Source organism: Nycticebus coucang, chromosome 6 (genome assembly GCF_027406575.1).
Source record: "Nycticebus coucang isolate mNycCou1 chromosome 6, mNycCou1.pri, whole genome shotgun sequence".
NCBI classification, from domain to species: Eukaryota; Metazoa; Chordata; class Mammalia; order Primates; family Lorisidae; genus Nycticebus; species Nycticebus coucang.
The window spans coordinates 78,659,869-78,676,012 of NC_069785.1; the positions used below are offsets into that span (position 1 = coordinate 78,659,869).

Genomic DNA, 16,144 nt, shown 5'->3' on the forward strand with positions numbered 1-16,144 from the left:
AGTAGCTGGAAGAGGCAGATCTCTTCAACGATGGGCTGATACCTTCCCCCAGGAGCAGCAGCGTGGGTTTCAGAGAAATGAGACACTTCACGTGACCGTGCTGAGCATGATGGGGAAAATGAGGCCACCATGGGAAGGGCAGAGGGTTCCACAGAGAGCTGAGACTGGGAGTCAGAGGAATGTGGTTCTGGTTTTGTCTTTGCTAGCCTCTTGCTGTGTGACCTGTGACAAATCCCTCCTCCTCCTTGAACTTCAGTTTCCCCCGTGTACTGTGGGCAGGAGGTGGACAGGATTTGGTTCAGAGCTACATTGTCCAATGTGGTAGCCATTAGCCATACATGGCTATTAGATGTAAATATACATTAATCTGGGTACAGTGGCTCAGACCTGTAACCCCAGCTCTTTGGGGGGAAGGAAGATCAGAGGAGCCCAGGAATTAGAGACTAGTCTGGGCAATATAGCAAGATACTATCTCTACTTACATAAAAAATAAAATAAAAAAATTAACTGGCTGTAATGGTGCACGAGCTCAGGAATTCATGGTTACAGTGAGCTACGATCACCTTTTTGTTATTTTCCTTCGTAATTGTGGCGGGAGTGACAGAGCAAGACTCTGTCTCTTAAAAAAAAAAAAAGCACAGAAAAGGTAAGTTAATTAAAGTAAAACAAAATTAAAAATCACTTCTCAGTCTCAGTATCCACATCAGTATCCACTGCTCAGTCTCAGTATCCACATCTGATTACCATACTGGACAGCACAGATGCAGAATATTTTCATGAATGCAGAGAGTTCTATTGAACAGTGCTGGTTAGAGATATTTCCAGGGGTCTCACATTTGCCAGGGTGTGGCCGCCATCTGCCCTACTTTCTGTGCCCATTTCCCTCTCTATCTCCCATACGATCCCTACTGCCTCATGCTTGTTTCTCCTTTTTCCTAAGGGATCCTGTGACCATGTCCTGGCTGCCGTGAGTCTCTGGGCTACATAGCCTCCTGCCCACCTCTCCAAAGCTCTGACTCTGCACAGCCCCTGGAGCAGCTGCTAGGCCTACTCCTCACCCACCCCGGGCCAGAGGGACTCCTCAAGCTTTGGGACTCAGCGGAGCACAGCAGCAGGCACGGTAGGTGGCATCCCTGTTCCCCACTCCCTGGCTCCTGGGGATATCTGAGTCATCTTGGTCCTTGGAACAAGAAGGATGCCTTTCTGAACATTATATCTGTCGGGGTCCTTTTGATTATAAGTAGCAAAAACAAAAACAAAAGTCTATCTCAATTAAATGAAATTATCGGCTCTAATAACCAAAGTGTCTGAAGGTAGGATGGGCGTCAGGCAGGGTTCCATCCAGTGGTTCAAACAGTGCCACCAGCACCTGGTTTCTACCTGCAATTCTTCATTTCTCTTACTTGTTGGTGGCTCCACAGCTAGGGGCATTTGACATGATATGGTCAAAAGATGTCTGACAGAGTTTCTGGGGCAACATGCTTCTAGGTTTAAGTCTGAAGTTAGGGGTAGACACAAAATTTGCTTTCCTGATAAAACAAATAAAAGTCCTAGAGTTGATCTTGGGGCCCTATGGGCAGGATTTGGATTATTCTGAACCTTTAACTGGGTCCATAGGATGTGGAAACAGTGATGGGCCCATCCTTCCCCAACCAAGTGACCAGGAATGAGGGGATTATCCTCATAATGTTACCCTCATTCCCCAAAGAAAGCTTGGGGTTCTGCTTCTCCAAGAGAAGGGAGACCCCCTATCCAACTAGGGGAGGCAAATATCAAGTGATCATTATAGACGGTGTGTATTCAGGCTGGATAGCTTGAGGCCAGTTCAAGATGGATGTGGACATGCTGTGTGTCCTTTGGCAAATCCCTGTGTCTTCTGGGGTTCAGTTTCATAACTGGGTAATGAATCTCATCAGCAGGTGCTCCGTAAATCCTTGTCCTCTTCCCTTCTTGCTTCCCTCCCCAGGGAGGCTGGGGCATCCCTACTTTCCTCGAACTTGGAAGGAGCTGCAAGGGAATATTGTTGGTCAGAATTTCTAGAGCAGAGTCTGAGACAAGGTTTTGTGTACATGAGATTTATCTCATGATAAATGAGACAGGAGTGAGAACCCAGTGAGGCTGTGGTCACTGGGCCTTGGGCTGGATCAGGGAAACCTGGGGCATAATTTATACCACAGAATTACCTCCCAGACAAGGGGGCTGAGCTTTTGTCCCTGTATCAGTTAGTTATTGATAGGGGGCCTGTATTGTTCAGGCAAGGTACCCCAGTTTGTGGAGTGCGATTCTCTGCAGAAGGGGGAGCAGGGAGCTGCAGTAGTCATATTCCCAGCAGCTGAGGGATGGGGGAGTACACTGGCTGTAGAGGCATGTAGGCAGGTGCCCATTTAGTACAGGGAAGCAGCCTGTGTCCACAGCCTGGCCAAAGGTCTCTCTTCTGCTATCTCTTCTGGCTTTTTTGCTCCTCCTGCCCCAGCTGGCAGTGCCAGTACCTTCTAGCACGGGGAGCTGCCAGCCCAGCCCAGGGTCTGGTGATGGCGTAGCCTTCAATCCTGTCCTTTGGAGAAACCTCTTCTATACCCAGGCCCCTCACTGTCCCCCTGCCCCAGCCTCTTCTCTTCCATTGGTTCCTCTTCTCCCCCTGACCCCTGGCCATGCAATTCCCTCTACCCATTATGCCCTTCCTCGCTCTCTACTGCTCCCTTGTTTTTCAAGACCCAGTTCAGGTCCCTCCTTCCCCAGGAATCCTCTGCTGACTGCTCCAGCCAGCAAGTGTTTTCCTTAGTCCATCTTCCAGCTCCACCCTCTTTACAGTTGGAAGCCAGGGCCCAGCGTGCATTTCTCCATGAACACCCTGCTGGCTGCTGCCTCAGTGCTATAGCACATTGCTCTCTTCATCTTGACTGCTAGGAAGCTCACAGCCAGTTTATTGCCCATTTCTGGTACATGCTCAGGATGCTGTGGCATGCATCTGCTCCATAACCATGTCTCTGGATTCATCTTCTCTCTCGTTTTCCTTGCCCTGATTTGTTCTCTTATTTTTTAGCTTGTGCTGCTTATATTATCTTAGCAGCCTCCAACTCTTTTGGAAGGAGGTAGGGTATAAATAACCAAGAGTGGCCATAAGTGAAGCATTCAGCGCTGACTGCAGCCGAATGCTGTGTCTTCTCCTTCTTGGGACAGCTTGGGTGGGGGAGGTCTCCGCCCAGCCCAGGGCCAAGCCTGTCCCTAAGGATGCACCAAAGCCTGACTGTGGTGGCCCCAGTACAGTGCCCATCCTGCCCTCCGTGGGTCAAGAATAGCATTGTTCTCCTTCCCACCCTCCTCCCGCCTCCTCCCCATCTTATCAGAAGCTAATGAAAAAGGCTGGGAAACCCAATCCTCTGGTAATTAAATTTACTTAACGGGTATTCAAGTGGAGTAATGAGAAGTTTAATGCAGTGATTAGATTTTTCTTTAATTAATTAAAATGAGAGCCATGTGTCTTGCCAGCAAGCCAACTTGACCCACTGCTTGAGTAGCAGACACAGACAGTGAGGGTTGGGGGGGTCTCGGGGGCAGGTGCTCCCTCCTGCCCTGGCACTACTGTCCCCAGAGGTAAGCCCGGCTTTGATGCCCACTCAGGCCAGTCTCGGATTTGGCTCTTGTTTCTGAGGACTGTGAGTGAGCAGGTCTGGGTCAGACCTGGGTCACCCGGGGCTGGGGATGTAACAGTCTGCCCCTCAGAGAGCTGAAAACTCAACCAGATAGAGGGTCAGCAAGGGGATGTTTAGAAGCAAAGAGCACGAAGGAAGGATTTCAGGCACTATGACAGGAGGAAGCATTTGGGTGACACATCTCATTGCCACATGCCAGCAGACACCTTCACCTTCATGTTCAGCCAGAGCTGGTTTACCTCCACTGGCACTGGATTGTCTGGGCTAATGGAGTGGGGGTAGTGGGGTGGATAATTGAGAAATATGAGATAACCCACAAGTGCTTCTTCCTCATGACTTAGGAGTACATCCACACCGGAAAGCCGACGGTCCTTGCTGTGTTTTTCAAGGTCAGACTGGGAGGCAAGAAAGCACTTCCCCGCCTTGAGCCACTTCTGCTGGGGTCAGGAGGAATCTCAGTATGGCTGTCCAGAGTGGTGCACAGGACCACCTCGCTAGGGTAGAGAGTAGGCACAGTAGGGACCCAGGCTTGGCATCCCAGGTCCAGGATGTATCATTTTCAAAGCAGTGAGGGAAGCAATGGAGAGTCCCATACTTTTCACAAGTTGCAGGTAGAACACATCCTTCATTAAACTCTGACCTCAGCCAAACGCTGAGCCCTTATCATGGACAGACTGAATCTGGATCCTGGTCCTATACTGAGCCCTGACCCCAGCAGCACACTGAACCTTGATGCCAGCCTTACTGAGCCCTGATTATGGACAGATCCTGGTCCTACACCAAGCCCTGACCCTGGTCCCACATTGAGTCCAGCATTGTCATGGATATGTCAGCAGAGAAATAGGTGCCAGGATAGGAGGAGTAAACAGGCAGGACTTTTGTGCCAAGCCCTGCCCTAGGCTCTGGAATGGCCAGGATGAATCAGACATGATCCCTGCCCACAGGGCTGGTGGTGGAGGAGACAAGCAAACAGGTGATGACAGCAACAAGTGATCAGAGCTGAGGTGGGGGAGACCCTGGAATAGCAGGGGGGATGGATTTGTATTTAGAGTGTTCCTCCTGCAGCAGGTGGGAGGAGGAGGTGCTGGAGGCAGGGGCCAGTGAGGAGGCCGAGACAGGGTCCCTGAGGAGGTGAGGAGGATGGTGCCCATGGTGAGGGGTTTAGGGGTCTACAGTAGCTTCTTCCACCAAGAACTGGCTGTGACCCCCCAGACCTCCCTCAGCTCATGGTCAACGAAGCTGTGAGAGAGTGATGGTGGTGAGCGCTGGGCTGATAATGATACCTTACAAGGAAGGCCTTTGTATCTATTTCATGGAAGAGGAAACAGAAGTGTGGGGACTTGCCTGATGCCACTCAGCTTAAAGTACCCGGGCCAGGTGTGTTTCTTCTTTTGCCTACCTCCAGGCCTGCACACTGGTGCTGCTGGTGGGGGGACTCACTGTGGAGTGGGGGCGTCTCTTCTTATGGCTCCTCCACTCCCCCCTACTTGGGCCCTGGTGGGAGCTGGGGGACCACTCAGATGAGCCTAGGCCAGTCAGTGGCATCTGGGACTGGGGGCCGAGCTTCCAGTCATAGCTGGTATCCTCAGAGTGGGAGAAGTGAGGAGGGCCTTGGCTGGGCAGGGGTCAGTGTTGGGCCAAGGCCTCTGACCACAGGCTGAGGGCTTGGGACTAGCCCTAGAAAGGAGAGTTTTTTGCTTCTTTCACTCCCCATCTCCTGTCCGGAAACCACCCCTCTGGCTTTCCATCCCCCCACCTCCCCAAATCCCCCCTTCCATGGCCTACCTTTTTCTAAATAGCCAGACCTGGAGAAGCCACCTTGTCAGCTGCCCACCACCCAGGGGGAAACTGAGGCCCTGAGAGGGGCAGGGACCTGCTCAAGATCTGGGGGCTCTATGAGGAGTATAAAATCTTGAATTTATGCTTTAAACACAGGGATTGTGTCTGTTTGAATATTTTCCCTGGGATGGGAGCCCTGGAGGGGCAGGTGCACACACAAGTTCACGGGTGTGCGGGCAGACACCAGGGGGCAGCATCATGCCCATCCCCTGATGTGCTCACCTCCTCCCTGGGTTCCAGGCGCTATAAATCAGTCTCATTTAATCTTCTCAGCAGTTCATGAGTTGGTTATTCGTCTACAGATGAGGGAGTCAAGGCCATGGTCATACTGATAACTGCAAAGGTAGAGCTGGCTCAACAAACTCAGATCCTTGCCCCCACCCCACCATCCCTCCACAAATACCCCTCCTTGCCAGGGTTGGGGGCTGCTCCCCAGGATGTCCCCCCTGCCATGTCCCTTGCCGCTTCCCACCTTGCCTTGTGCTCCAGCCAAAACCAATGACTCTTCCCCACAGCCCACCTCCAGGCCTTGCTCAAGCTGCTCCAACCCCCGTGCTCCCCTTCCCTGACTCCATCTGCTCACACCCCCTTCATCCTTGTGGGCTGGGCTCAGATGCTGCTTCCTTCATGGAGACCCTGTCTGCCCTCACCCCAGTCAGAAGCCAGGGCTCCTCCCTGGGCACCATCCCACAGCTTATTGCCTGTTTCCCTCTTAGGCTTCTGGCCTCCCAGGGTCTGTCTTGGCAGCTGCCTTGGGGACAGGGACAGGTCCCAGCCTGGGACCCCCTCCCTATGGACCTAAGCCTTTCCTTGCCCACTGCTTCTTCCTAGCAGTCTGGGCCAGCGGGTCCATGACAGCACTGGCCTAGCCTCTTGAGCACACCAGCCCTGAGGCACTTACTGTAGCCCTGGGTGTGTGGGGGTGGGTGCTGCCAGCCCAGCAGACTCCCCTCTCCACTCCCCACCATGCTTAGGCTCTGAGGGGGAGGAACAAGGCAAATCCCAACCTGGGGGCTCACAGGTGAGGCTTGGGGCCTGGCAGGTATAAGACGGGGGTGGGGGTTTCCAGCCCTGTGTGCTAAGCACCAGCAGACACTCTGGCTGCGTCCACTTACCCACTCTGCTAAGTACTGGCCGTGTGACCTTGAGCAAGTCATGTAACCTCTCTGCCTCAGTTCCTTCATCTGTTACATGGGGTGATAACAAACTTACTTCAGAGGGTTGCTATGAGGATGATGAGCCAACACAATGTAAGGCACATAGCATGGTCCCCAGCAAACAGTGTGTACTTCCTCAATGTTGACCCACCGTCATTGTGGAAGCAACGGCCCCATGGAGGCAGCGTCCGGGCAAGTGCTCGGGGAAGGTTCCCAGAAGGTGGCAACACTTGAGCACCTCAAAAGATGAGGCACAAAAGGCAGGAAAGGCCATTCCAGGAAGAGGGACATCTTCTGGACAAAGGCCCAGAGGCAGTCTGGAGGACGTGTGAGGGAGAGAGTTGGGAGCTTCTGTGAGAACAGAACAGAACGGGAGCTGGGGGTGCCCAGAGGCTGTGTTCTGAGGGACCCAGGGTGCCCTACCAGGACATGTTTGGACTTTGTCATGGAATGAGGAATTTTTTCTTGTTTACCATTAAAGCAATATTTGCTCAAGCAAAAAAATGGGAACAATATAGAAACGTGTCCTGTAGATTAGGCAAAGGGAGATTTAAATCCCGCTCTCCCAGCGCCCCCCTGCTGCCGTCTGGTGTGTGCCTCTTTCAGAACATTTTCTGTGCCTTTACAAACATATCTATTGTATATTATTTTTAAAAGGAAATGGAATCTTATTATGCACATTACTCTCCCAGCTCCATTTTTCACTTCCCACTGTATTGTGGGCATCTGTCAACGTCATGGCGCGCAGATCTGCTGTGTTCTTTTTAATCGTTGCCTAATATTCCATTGTTTGGACAAAGTGTAATTTATGTCATTAGTCCTAGGTTGACAGATATTTAGGTTGTCTTCCATTTTTCACTCTTGCAAATAATGCTTCGGTGAACATCCTTGTATATATATCTTACTGACACACGTAAGCCTCTCCGTGGGGAAGATTTCTAGATGTAGAGTGGTCGGGCCGAAGGGTCCGCTCATTCAATTTTGAAAGATGCCGCCACATTGCTCTTCCCAAGGATGGGCTGGTTTATGCCCCCCAGCCTCAGTATCTAGGGGTGCCCGTTGCTCCCCACCACCCTCCACACGGGCAATTATCAGTCTTTTTAATTTTTGCCAATCTAGAAAAATATCTAGCTGTAGTTTCAATACTGACTTTCCCTCTCCCCAGTGAGAATGAGAATCTTTTCCTGCAGTTATTGGCCATGCATATTTCTTCCTCTGTGAATTGACTGTTCATATCCTTTGCCCATTTTTCTTTTCTTTTTGTCTTTCTCTTATTGATATAAAAGAGCTTTTAGTATATTAGAAATTTTTAAAACTTTGGTCTGTTGGAAATATTTTCCCATGTCTGCTGTTTGTCTTTTTAACTTTGTGGTATCTTTGGCCATATAGAGGCTTTAGATCTTTATCGAGTCAAGTCCGTCAGACTGTTCCTCAGGGCTTCTGAGTTTCACGTCTGGCCTGGAGAGGCTTCCTGTAAGGGTTTTAAGTGGAGTGAGATGAGGTCATATTTGTGATCGCCACCGTGTGCAGGGGGGTGGGGAAGGAGGAAAGCAGCCGAGACCCTTGTGCCTGTGTGTGGGTGAGAAATACTCAGGAGTTGGCTGACCATGGTGATAGGACATGAGGATAAGAGAGGGACAGAGGGAGGATTCCAGAGTGATCCTTGGGTATTTGGCTGGGGGGACTGCTGATGCCACCAAAACACTGAGTTGGGATAGGACTAGGAAAGGAAATGCACACAGGTGCACGAGCGCTCACCTTGGCAGGGACACGTATACATATGAGCACACACGTGGAGACTGCATCTGTACCGTGGCTGGGGGGGAGGGTATCTGTTTTTTGTGGAATGTCTAGTCCCTGTCAAGTCTGGTATGAGACACTGTACACGCACATGCTCACTCTTTAATCTCTGCTCCCCTATGAACCAGACCCAGAGAGGTGAAGCAACTTGCTGAAGGTCACAGAGCTAGTAAGTGGCAGAAAGAGGAATTTTTTGCCAACTTAGATATGACCACCCACGGACAGAATTCCTGCCAATGGCATCGGGAAGCTTCTGTTCATTTCTAACACAACCATCCCGGTTTCATCAGGGACTCTTAGGGACCAGTGCTGGAGCCGGGCTGGCTTGGTTTGATACACGGCCCCGTTCCTCACAAGTTGTTTCACCTCTGTGCACATCGCCTTCCCCCTCCTGAGAACAAGGCTCAGCAGTGTCTGTGGGAAGTTCACACATGTAAGGTGCTTCACCTAAGAGGGCTCCTTGGGTGCTATCTGTGATGACAATAACGATTATGAAAATGACACTCCTCACCTTGGGGTCCAGGCTGCGTTCCTTCCTCCTACCCCGCCGTTCTCCCTCCACCTGTCCCTTCTTTCCCTCAATTTTCCCATAGGGACTTCTTGCACCATTTGCCTCTGAACCTTTGTCCTCTGTTTCCAGCCCCCAAACCTTTGCCAGGCAGTGAATTAAAACTCAATCAATCAGCAAAAACCATTCAAGCGAAAACGATTCATGTTGTACTCAGGGACTCCTCCCCCAAAGCAGTTCTAGTCAGGCATTTTCCATAAGCTTGTGCATTCATCCCAACATTACCCAGACGTCTGTGAATCAGACTATAAACCCCTTTCTCCCTGAGGGAGGACACTGAGGTGTGCTTCAGAGCTGAGGGTCTGAGCTGACCCTAGCTCAGCTGACTCTGGATCCCTGGATCCCTGACCAATCTCTTATCTCAAGCATATCTAAGCAAATCCTGTAGCCATGAACATGGATACAACGTATCCAAATTGGGTTAAAACCTCAGGCCTGTATCCAATTGCAAACTTTTCCTTTACCCCCACCCGCAAAAAAGCCTCACAGAAAATTGCAGAAGATATTTACAAATAAAACAAAACTGAAACCCACAGAAGTCACCGAACTTATCACTATAGACTTCTCATCATCAAAATAAATCCCCAAGTAAATCATCATGGTAAAGAAAGGAGCAGTTTCTACCTGTTTCCCTGTATGGTTTTTCTCAGTTGTACCATATCAATCAAACACCATTTTATTTTTAACCAAAAGGGTGGTGGAACTTAGTTCAGTCCTCCCCGGAGGCACAGCAACACTTCGGTTGCAACCTCCCAAGCCCCAGAGCCTGTGAGAGGGTCAGCTCAGCTGCTCTTCTGGAAGCCAAGGTCCCCGGGTCCCCAGGTCCCACTAAGCCTGCCTTTGTCCCAGGGGTTTCTTCACTTTAAATAATCCCCACCCCTCCTCCAGCCCAAGCCCCCTCCCCTACCACACACACATTGCTGTGCAGTGTGCTACAGTGGTCAGCTCCCCTGGCCAGAGTTCAAAATCAGGCCTTTAGATGCGAAAAGGTAAGTGTTGATATCAGTATCAAGCAGTCACATGCAAAAAACTTGTTGAGTTTGCCCAAAAGCCCTAGTGACAGAAGATGCTTTCTAATGGCCTCAAAGCAGCTGGATTGTACCAGCTTTGGGAGGAGGGTGTATATCCAAGTCTTACTTCCTAGGAAAAGTAAGAAGTCACAGGAGCATTTGTAAACATAAAGAGCTCTCCCATGGTCACCTGCTAGTGCCCATGCTATCTGAAGGCGCTGCCTCTTCTCCCCATCCCCTGTGCCGCCGCACAGGAGCACACAGCATTTTGAAGTGATAATTGCCAAAGTACAATGCCAATAAGCTCAGAATATTAACCTACAATTAAGCTTGCAGCTCCAAGGCGTGTAGGAGTTTTCCTTTTCCCCTGAGTTGTCTATCCAGGCCAGATGAGTTGGGGGATGCAGAGGCTTTCAGAGAGCTGAGTCAAGAGAAAAGCTTTAGAGATGCCCTAGCCTTTGCTGTAAAGTCAAGTTCAGGACCTTGAGTGTAGGCCAAGGCCTCAGCTATCGTGCCACCTGCCTCATCCCACGTCTCCTTTCTCCATGTGGGGATTGCTCTACTGTTGGATCCAGCGGGAAGCTTCCCCTTTTCCTTGTGGAGAGGGAACTCTCCAGTTTGGAGACTGAAATTGTTCTATCCCCCCACTGAAATCTTATTCAGAGGCTCCCAAATGGGGCTTAATTCTCTCACCAAGAGAGTCACCCAAACTTACCTCTAGCCAAATACAGTAAGGTTGCGGTGCCCCCAGGGGCCCAGTAGGACAGGAAGGGTGGGATGCACTAACAATACTCTCTGAGCCCTGAGTGATTTAATGCAACAAAGGTTTCCTTCTTCTTTCCTCCTTTACCACATAAAATCACGTTATACACACAGTGTGGGAAGCAGGGAGTGGGAGAGCTCTGGTCCACACAGTCACTCAGGGATTCAGGCTGCTAGATGCTCTGTCTTATATAGCTGCCTCTTTTAAAAAATGGTAGAGTCACACACTGGCTCTTAAATGCTTTGACCCAGCAGTGACATGCATCACTTTTGTTCACAGCCCACTGGCTAGAACTTCTCATATGGCTCAACTAACTGTAAAGGGGTTGAGGAAAATGCCAGGGAAATGTGCTGACATTCAGCAAGCAGTAGAATACTCTGGCTCAAAGGTTGTTGCAGGACCACTCTCAGAGCAAGAGTTTTGGAAGAGCCAAGGCCACGACTTCCTGGTTATTCTCTCCACCTGGGGTTTATCAAGTGGTTGCTGTGGGCCATGTAATGTCCCCATTACAGCTACAGATTCTGACTCCAGAACACCTGGGATCAGAGCTTGGCTCATCCCCTTATTAGCTGTGTGACCTTGGGCTAGTTACTGCTCTCTGCCTTGGTTTTCTCCTCTGTAAAGTGGAGTATTGATGGCATCTGTATCTTTTAGAGTGCTTGTGAGGATGAAATGAGTTAATATTTGCAAAGTGCTCAGAACAGTGCTGGGCAAATGATAAGGGATCTATGAATGTTAGCTACCACCACTCCACTACTATCATCATCATCATCATCATCATTATTCAATACCAGATATTATTCTAGGGGCCAGGTGCAGTGGCTCATGCCTGTAATCCTAGCACTCTGAGAGGCTGAGGTGGGTGGATTGCCTGAGCTCAGGACTTCCAGACCAGTCTGAGCAAGAGCAAGACCTTGCTCTCTAAAAATAGCTGAGTGTTGTGGCAGGCGCCTGTAGTCCCAACTACTCAAGAGGCTGAGGCAAGAGGATTGCTTGAGCCCAAAAGTTTGAGGTTGCTATGAGCTATGATGCCACAGCACTCTACCAAAGGCAACAAAGTGAGACTTTGTCTCAAAAAAAAAAATTTCTAGATATTTGAAGACTGTCAAGGTCTCTGCTCTTACATATAATGGAAAATAAACAGGTAAATAATTAAATTAAGATGATAATTTCAAATAGCAATGGCACTGAAAAAATCAGGCATATGGAAAGATGCTTATCACCATTAGTCATTAGGGAAATGCAAATTAAAATCACAGTGAGATACCACTATATATCATTACATTGACTTTAAAAAATTGACAATACCAAGTGTTGGCAAGGATACAGAGCAACTGGAACTCTCATAGGTTGTTGGCAGGAATACAAAGTGGTACAGCCATTTTGGAAAACAGCTTGGCAGTTTCTTACAAAGTTAAAAATATGCCTACCCTACAACTCAGCAATCCTACTGCTAGATACTTACCCAAGAGAAATAAAAACTTACATTCATGCAAAAACTTGTATGTGAATATTTATAGTGGCTTTATTCATAATCTCCCCACACTGGAAATAACCCAAATGTCCTTTACCTGCTGAATGGATAAATAATGAAATACTATTTAGCAATAAAAAAGAATGAAATTCTGATACAAGAAACAACACAGATAAATCTCAAATACATTATGCTAGGTCCAGAAAAAAACCCAGACTCAGAAGGCTACATCAAGATGACTCCATTTGTATGACACTCTGGAAAAGACAAAACTACAGGGACAGAAGACCAATCAGTGGTTGCTAGGGACTGGGGGTGGGGGAGTGGACCATACACACGGTGGGGTGGGTAGCACACAGAGGTTGTGGGGGATGATAGAATCATTCTATACTCTGATGGTGCTAGTGGTTACATGGCTGTACGTAGTTGTCAAAAAGCATAGGACTGTGCCCTAAGGGTACATCTTACTGTAGGTTAATCATACCTCAGTAAGTCTGACTGGAAGGAAGCTCCATGTGGGACTGTTGAAACAGGCAGTGTGACATGGTACGAGGGGCTGCTCACACAGGGGTTGGGGAAGGCTTTCTGAGGAGGTGCCTTGAGCTGAGACCTAGTTGAAGAAAAGGAAGCAGGTGGTTATGTCGCCAGGAGGGGAGGCGAGTGGATGGTGGGTCAAGGCCAGTGTGGGCAGTGCCATGTAGTCCTGGTTAAGGGGCCTCACCCACCTCTGAGTGTGCCTGAAGTGTGAGTGTCATCAGTATGATCCAGGAGGGAGGAGGGCGGAAGGGGACAGTGGCTATGTCCATGTCTGGAAGGAGTGATGGGATTGGATAAAGAATGAGGAAGCATTGGGGGTCACCAGGAGAGAGTGCTCCCATGGTGGGGGTCAGCCACAGGCTGAAATGGGAGAACTGAGGGTGCAGATGGGGTCCTCGGAGACCTCGCAAAGGGTGTTACAGGAGTGGTGGGGCCAAAACCAGACATCCTGCGTTAAGGGGTGCTGGGGCTGAAGACATGTGAGTAACACTTTCAGGAGTCCAGGCACAGACCTGAAGGACAGTTCTGGGAACCTCAGAGAGAATGGGGCGGGGTTGGCTCCCTGTGTAGTTGTGAGTGTGAGTAAAACTTGCAGAAGTAGAGCTGATCTATGGTGGACATTGAGAGACAGTGAGAAGGCAGGGGACTGGACAGGGCCTTGAAGGCAAGGTCAGGGGGTTCATGCTCCAGAGGGGTGTAATCTGTCAGGGACTGGCCACTGGGTGGTACTGGGGAAGGGGCAGAGAGGCCCATGCTGTGGGGTGGGGGGTAGTACTGAGTCCTGTGGGCTGAGTAGTGGGCATCTGCCTTGGGGACCTCATGCTGAGGTGGGCCCGCCCCGTGGTAGCAGGAAGCCCTCACTTGGCCCACACTAACCTTCCTGCTCTTCCCCCCACAGTGCATGCTGGGATTGCGACGGACAGGCTACAGCTCCCCGGACCCCTAGAGGCCAGTCTGTTTGCCTCCTCGCACCATCTGACCCAGGTAGGGGAGAGCATGGTCGGATCACCCTGCCTCATGCCTCTACTTCAGGTGTGAGGACCAGGTCCCTTGACCCAAGCTGGCCCTAAGCATATCAACCCCTACTGGGCTAATAGTAGGGGACACAATGTGGGGTCTCCAGTGGAAAAGTTCCTGACCTCTGGGAACAGAGGCAGTCCACCTCAGCCATCCCTTCTCTCCTCACCAGGCTGCAACCCCAGGCCACTCCGAGCCCACTGTCTGCACCACTCAGGACCTATTTTGTGCTGCACAACCACCCAGCTCTGGCTGCAGGAGGTTCTGCAGCCTCTGTTCAGCCCCCTCTGCTGTCACTTGGCTTTCTGCTGCCTCTGCCAAGCACAGTGCCTGCTGGTGCTTAGTCTGGAAGTTCCCAGCTCTCTGCAGGACAACCCAGGGTTGGGGTGCTCTGCCCAGCACCAGGACTGAGCCTAACTTGACTCCAGGTTCTCTTGGCGGTGGGTCAGAAGAGGCATTTTTCTGCTGTTCCTGGGCCTCCCAGGTGAAGGCTTTCTGCCTGGTGCCAAGTCTCCAACAGCTGGGATACAGTGGGGGCTAGGATTGCCAGGAAAAACACAGATGTTCAGTTAAATTTTATCTTTAATCAGGCAAATAGTTTTTTATGTCCCAAATGGCACATACAATTTATTTGCCAAATCTGGTGACCCTGGGCGAGGGGCCTGAGCTCCCAGGCTCCCTCCTTTTCTGGCTAGTCCTCTCTGTTGGGCCTACCCTGGCCTCCTCAGATCAGCTGAGGAGCCCGTGGTGGGTGTCCTGGAGCCAGGGGCCTGCTCAGGCACAATCGATGGGCATTTCCTGATCCCCCAGACCCTGCAGGCTGATCCTGGGGCAGAGACTTGGAGGTTTTCACCCGGTGGTGGGGGACAGCAGTCCTGGCCTTTGGAGTGCTGTGGTGTTCTTGCCTGGCCCTCTGGCAGCAGGGTCCGGGCTGAGGAGATCCCGGGAAGGTGAGCTGGGTCTTTGTGCTTGTGAACAGAGCTGTGAGGCGTGGAGCTGTGGAAGGAGCCAGGAACGGAAAACTGCTTCATGAGCTTGGAACTCAGAGTGCATGGGGGTGCCAGGTGGGGGTAGAGGTAACAGACAAGGCAGGGTTGGATATTGAAGGGCTTGGAGTGGCCTATTTCTGCATCGTTTAATATTGGGGAGCCCAAAGATATGTTTTCTCGTTAAGCAGAATGGTTTTCCTGATTATTAAGGTAATGCATTCTCTGTATGCTGTCTATCTCTCCAGCCACCCTTTGGTATTTAAAGCATGCAGTTCAAGTCCTTCCCATCATCTTTTCCAATCAAAAGTTACATTACCCACCAGTTTGGTATACATATATCCTTCTAGACTTTTTTCTACATACTTATTAATATATCTTAAAAGGACAGACATTGGTGTCCTGGTTACACCTCTCCATCCTTGCCTTTCCGCTTAGTGTCCCAGGTTCTTCTGTAGAGTTCTTCCCTATCCTTTCACTTCCATTGCATGGATAGTCTGTAATTGCTTATTAATTATTAATCCTGTCGGTGGTCATTTAGATTGTTTCTGGCATTTGGCTATTTATAAACCTCACTCAGGGAACCTCTGGGTTTGTGCATCTGTGTGCACTTGTGTTATGGGTCTTTCGGGAATGTTTCCGGAATTGGACTGCCTGGGTCAGAGGGCACACACATGTCTATGTTGATCCTTCCAGAAAGCTGTGCCTTCGACTATGCATAAGAGGCCCATCCTTCATTCTTGCCAACCACTGGCTTATCAATCACTGAAATCCCTGCCACTCTGATAGGTAAAAAGGAGTTTTCACTTTACGTTTCTTTGACTGCTAATGAGGTTGAACATGTTTGCGTATGCTTTTTGTCCATTTCTGTTCCTGCATTTGGAATCACCTGTTCCTCTCAGGGCCCTTGCTCATTTTTCCTTGCATGTGTCTGTTCATCTAGTGAGCATTTATTCAGTCCCGACCATGTGTTGGGCACTGTTTTGGTCAGAGACCTAACAGTGAACAAAACTGACAGAGAAAACACCTGCTCCTTGGAACTTATGCTCTCCTGGAGGAGAGACAGCCACAGAAAACAGGTACATACATGAAATACAGTGTGTAAGCAGGTGTTATGTGCTAAGGAGAAAAAAGTAAAGCAGAGGAGAAGGATGGGAAGTGTCGGGCAGCTTGGATATGGTCATGAGGAAGGCCTCACTGAGAGATGGCATTTAAGTGAAGGCCTGCAGGAAGTGGATGTCTGGGGGAAGAGTGTTCCAGATAGAGGGAACACTGAGTGCAAAGACCCTGAGTCAGGAGGAGCAGATCTGGCCTGTTGGCACGCAGTGAGACAGCCAGTG

At 50.1% G+C, this 16,144-nt stretch overlaps 1 protein-coding gene across 7 annotated transcripts in view; it reads left to right on the forward strand.

The window, feature by feature from the left end:
- Positions 1–16,144, forward strand: part of LINGO1 (leucine rich repeat and Ig domain containing 1) — a 197,160-nt gene that overhangs the window by 123,157 nt on the left and 57,859 nt on the right. For 6 of the 7 annotated variants that reach the window (XM_053595444.1, XM_053595445.1, XM_053595447.1 and 3 more), the window contains one exon: positions 941–1,120. The gene's annotated coding sequence lies outside the window, so the exon portion shown is untranslated. Of the gene's footprint in view, positions 1–940; positions 1,121–13,699; positions 13,786–16,144 lie in introns of those variants that run through there. The other variant, XM_053595450.1, reaches the window with a different exon arrangement.